The 5,462-nt window shown below is 41.2% G+C and overlaps 1 pseudogene; it reads left to right on the top strand.

The window, feature by feature from the left end:
• The first annotated feature begins 1,065 nt into the window (after positions 1 to 1,065).
• LOC130033739 (uncharacterized) lies at positions 1,066 to 1,162 on the top strand (annotated as a pseudogene).
• Positions 1,163 to 5,462: the final 4,300 nt, after the last annotated feature.

Below are 5,462 nucleotides of genomic sequence, written 5' to 3'. Positions count from 1 at the left end.
GGGGCAGTTCGTGGTTGTAACACTTAGCTAGTAGGAGATGGGGGATCTGGTTGGAGGGGGCCCAGTCTTGATCTGAGCAGCCTTGGAGATCTCATCCCCCGGTTGCGCACACCTGGGTTCCTCTGTCAGATTCGTTCATGCATGAGGCACCTTCAAGCTTGGGGAGAGTGGTTTAAAGCGTACCTATGGCTGGTTGCAGAGGTCTTCAGGTGCCAGGGCTCTGCTCGGCGCGGTGAGGGAAACTCAACACACCCCCTCCAAGGGACCCCGGTGAAGAAAGCCAGGTGCGGGGTCAGGAGACTGTCATTTTAGACATATTTGGAATTAATTTTAGATCAAAAAGTACACATCATTCAAACTACGTATGTGCTTAGTAATAAATTACTATACACTTGTTCAATCACCTAAGAAACCCCACTCTGCTCAGAGAACTAGATTTTTAATTATAGGTCTGTTTTGCCCGTGTGTCATGGCTAAGAATCACTATCATTAGGTATGAAACTCACTATACACAAAGAAGAACACAGGCTGCTTTGAGTCATCTGTGATGTTAATTTGTGTTGGCCATTAAACTTCACTGAGACCCTTTTTTCTGTCCTTTACAGGAGCCTCATGAGTCTCAACTTCCGTTCAAGTTGAACTTATAATAATGTGGAATGAAATCATCAATATGCTCCTCACCTCTTCCTTCAGGAGAAAAATCCTACTTACATTCAAGGTGGTCAAAGTGCAGACAACACCATCCACCTTTTCCTGGAGGTGTACGCGGGACTGAGGTGAGAACAGCAAAAGGCTCTAGTTTAATGGTATTAATGAAGGTTTCAGGGAAGTGCATTAAACAGGACTCATATAACATCTTCTAAAAGAATTATTTTGTAAAACTGATGCCTTGATTATGGTAAAAGATAATATGGTAAAAACCATATTTTTCTTTCTGGGACATTAAAGTTCTAAATCTATCAAGCTGCTTTGAAATACTTTCCTTGATTAGGTACCACTCTCTGCCATAGGGTAAGTAAGGACAACACTCAAAGTAATCAGAAGAGAAAAATTAACTCCTACTAGGTTTGGTTACACATATACTAAAATTGAAATGATACAGAGATTATCATGGTCCTTGCACAGAGACGACATGCAAACTTGTAAAGAGCTCCATATTTTTGTTGCAAGAAGAACTAACACGGTACTTTAAGCTAAGGCAATCCCCACAAGTACAAAAATTCTACATAAAGATAGCACAAATCCCCATAACAACAATCGCTCTCAATGTCTATGGACTAAATGTGCCAATTCAGAGGCACAGAATAGGAAGATGAATTAGAAAACTGAACCCAACATTCTGATGCCTGCAAGAAACACATCTGAGCAATCAAAGCAACCATGGGCTAAAAGTAAAAGGCTGGAAAACAAGTCTTCAAGAAAAGAACACCTCCACAAAGCTGGAGTAGCCATACTAGTATCAGACCACGTGGACTTCAGGCTAAAGGTTATAAGAGACAGTGAATGTCATTTCTTCATGATCATGGGATCTTTACATCAGAAAGAACTCACCCTCCTCAATGTAGATGCTCAATGACAGACCAGCAAAATACTTAAAAACAACTTTTAATAGACTTAAAAAAAACATTGATAGCAAAACAGTACTAGGTGGAGATTTCAACACTACTTTGTCACTTCTCAATAGATCAAACAGACTAAATCTCAGCAAGGAAATATTGTATTTAAGGGAAGTAATGAACAACCGTTGGCTTAGAGAAGAAATCAAAGAGGAAATAAAAAGGTTCCAGAAACAAATGAGAATGAGGACGCGCGCTAGCAGAACTTGTGGGACACAGCAAAAGCAGTGTTAAGAGGAAAGACTATAGCTCTGCCAGAATTCATCAGGAAGAAAGAAAGGGCCTACATGAATAAATTAGAGCTCAAGATTTTGGAAAATGACCAACAAAAGGAGTGCAAACTAGGCTGGAGCAAGGAAATAATAAAATTTGTAGTAGAAATCAATGAGCTAGAATCCCAAAATACAATCCAGAAGACCAATAAAAGCAAAAGCTTGTTATTTGAGAAAATAAACAAGATCAATAAACCTCTAGAAGCCTCTCAAAGAAGCAGAAAGAATTCTAATAAATCGAATCAGAAATGCAAAGGGGGGTATCCTAATAGAAACTACAGAAATCCATAGGATCATCAGAGATTATTTTGAGAATCTTTGCAGCAGGAAATGAGAGAATCTTGAATAAATTGATAAATTAATGGATTCCAATTACCTCCCAAGGCTGAACCAAGAAGATTTGGAATACTTGAACCTATCACTACAAAGGAAATTGAAATGATGGTCAAAATATCCCCCCAAACAGAATCCCTGGCCCATATGGATTCAATAGTGAAATATTTCAATCCTTTAAAGAGGAACTGCTGCCAACATTTTTCAAGATTTTCCAGGAAATTGAAGAAACAGAAATGCTCCCAAATATTTTCTATGAGGCAAAGATCACCCTTACTCAAAACAGACAGAGACACCACAAAAAATGAAAATTACAGACCTATTTCCTTGATGAATACAGATACACAGATTCTCAAGAAAATACCAGCAAAGAGAATCCAGAAACTCAACAAAAGATCACACACTATGACCAAGTAGGTTTATCTTGGGGATGCAAGGATGGCTTAACATTCTCTAGTCAATCAACAGAATACACCATCTCAATAAAATAAAGATAAAAGTCATATCATCATATCGATAGATGTAGATAAAGCATTTGATGAGATCCAGCACCCATACATGATGAAAAACTCTCAACAAAATGGGAGTTGAAAGTACTTTCTTCAATCTAGTCAAAACAAACTACCACAAACCCACAGCAAGCATTATTCTCAACGGGGAGAAAACTAAAGGCTTGGAGCAGAAATCAATGAGCTAGAATCCCAGAATACAATTAGGCACAAAACAAGTTACCCACTCTCACCACACCTATTCAACATAGTACTTGAAGTACTTGCCATAGGATTTCGGTAAAAAGAAAAGATATCAAGGGCATCCATATAAAAAAGGAAGAACTCAAGCTTTTACTATTTGGAGATGACATGATACTATACTTGGAAAATCCCAAAGAATCTACAAAAAAGCTCCTGGGAACAATAGATTTGTTTCGTAAAGTAGCATATTACAAAATCAATATCCGATAGTCCATGGCTTTCCCATATATTTCAAATGAAAGAGAAAAAAAGAGATAGAGAAAAACAATCCCATTCACAATAATACCTCAGAAAATCGAGTATATTAGAATCAACTAAAATGTTAATGAACTATACTTTGCTACTATTGCGGCAACATGGGAAGCTGCCATTGTTGACAACATTGACGAGGAATACAATCCACTGGTTCAGCACCTCCATGAATGTGCGAGGAATGCCAAGAGAGAGATAGCCACAAAAAATTGCCTATCTTCGAAAACTCTTGAGCTAATTCGCCAGCATGGTTTGGCGCATGCCTCAGCTGACCGCAAGCTAACGTGTGAGCATGCAAAGCAGTGCAGAGATGTGATCAAGGAAGACCTAAAAGAGAGAAGAGCAGAAGTACTGGTAGATGCGGCAGAAGCCAGGAAAAGTATTCGTAATGCCTGCCTGTCCTTCGCCAACTATAAGACCAAGATGACTGCCCTCCGACGTCCTGATGGATCCATCACATCCTCCAGAACGGCAGTGGAGAAGATTACCAGGATTTCTACTCAAATCTCTTCGATAGCCATGTCCACTTGCCTACATACCAAATTCCACAGGATGGATATGTTGTTCCCAATGTTCTCCCTTCCGAAATCTGACACGCCATTTCGTTGGTAAAGAAACAAATAGCACCCGGCCCAGACAAGGTCAGACCTGAACACCTGAAGAACCTGCAGTCAGTACTCATCAATACACTGGCTCGGCTCTTCACTCGCTACCTGTCTGAATGCAAGTTTCCATCCCAAAGGAAAACCAGGAGGACCGTACTACTGTTCAAGAAGGGAGACATCCATGGCATTGGCAACTATCGCCGGATCTGCCTATTGTCTGTCATCTACAAGTTGTTCACTCGAGTCATCCTAAATAGGATTGTCAGAACACTAGGTGAAGGACAACCATGCAAGCAAGCAGGGTTCTGCAAAGGATTCAGCACCATCGACCATATCCACACGATAACCAAGCTCATTGAAGTTTCTCTGGAGTTCAAGATGCCGCTGTTTAACGTTCATTGATTTAAAGAAGGCCTTTGATTCTGTTGAGACGGAAGTGGTCATTGAAGCCCTAGCCAATCAGGGCATTCAAGACCAGTACATCAGGATCCTCCGTGAGCTGTATTACAGATTCACTAGCAGGATCTCACCATTCTACAAAGAAGTGATCGTTGATGTCAAGAGAGGGGTGTGGCAGGGTGATACCCTTTCACCGAAACTCTTCAGTGCCACCTTCGAGAACATCATGCGACGACTGGAATGGGAAGGAATGGGAATGAAGATAGATGGTCGGCAACTACACCACCTCCACTTTGCTGATGACATTGTTTTAATAACACCAAACATCGGCCAAGCGGCACAAATGCTGGCCAACTTTGACCGTGAGTGTGGAAAGGTAGGACTACAGCTTAATCTTAGGAAGATAATGTTTATGCGAAACAGCCTTGTTCCTGATGCCCCATTCACTCTCAATTGAAGGACTATCTCCGAATGCAACAGCTATGTGTACCTAGATCGAGAGGTCAACATGACAAATGACCTGGCACCCGAGCTGTGCAGGAGGAAGAGAGCAGCTTGGAACGCCTTCAAAAACGTCAAAGAAATAGCTAAGAGGAAGAAGAACCTCTGGCTCCGGGCACATCTCTTTGATTCCACTGTTCTTCCTGCATTAACATATGCCTCAGAGACCTGGGCCCTATGCAAACAAGATGAGAACAGTATTCAGGTCTCCCAAAGAAGAATTGAAAGAGCTATGCTTGGAATATCAGGTTTCACTCAAATGAGAGAGATAATCTGGAGTTCTGACATCCATTGCCGATCAAGAGTCAGGGATGCTGTCTCTTATGCCAAGGAGTCGAAAATCAGATGGGCTGGTCACGTAATGAGATTTAGAGCTGTTACCGACTGGATTCCATGGGATGTCAAAAGACCGCGTGGCCGCCCACCTTCCAGATGGTCAGACTTCTTCGTCAAGATCATGAAATATCGGTTTGAGGCCCTTCATGTTCCCGGTTCGAACAGATTCCATTGGGCTACTCTAGCACGCGACAGGGACAAATGGAGATGTTACTGGCGCCCGCTCGAGCAAATCGACGACTAAGGGGAAGTTAAGTGATAAATGATAAAATTTTAAGGAACTATACAAAAAAAAAAACCCTAAAAACTCTACTTCACGAAATAAGAGAGTATATGAGGAAATGGAATCACATCCCATGCTCATGGATTGAGAGGATTAACACTGTCAAAATGGCA

Source organism: Sorex fumeus, unplaced genomic scaffold (genome assembly GCF_029834395.1).
Source record: "Sorex fumeus unplaced genomic scaffold, SorFum_2.1 ptg000054l, whole genome shotgun sequence".
In the NCBI taxonomy this organism is placed as follows: domain Eukaryota; kingdom Metazoa; phylum Chordata; class Mammalia; order Eulipotyphla; family Soricidae; genus Sorex; species Sorex fumeus.
The sequence above is the reverse complement of the archived record's forward strand: the minus strand, read 5'-3'. Positions and strand labels throughout refer to the sequence as shown.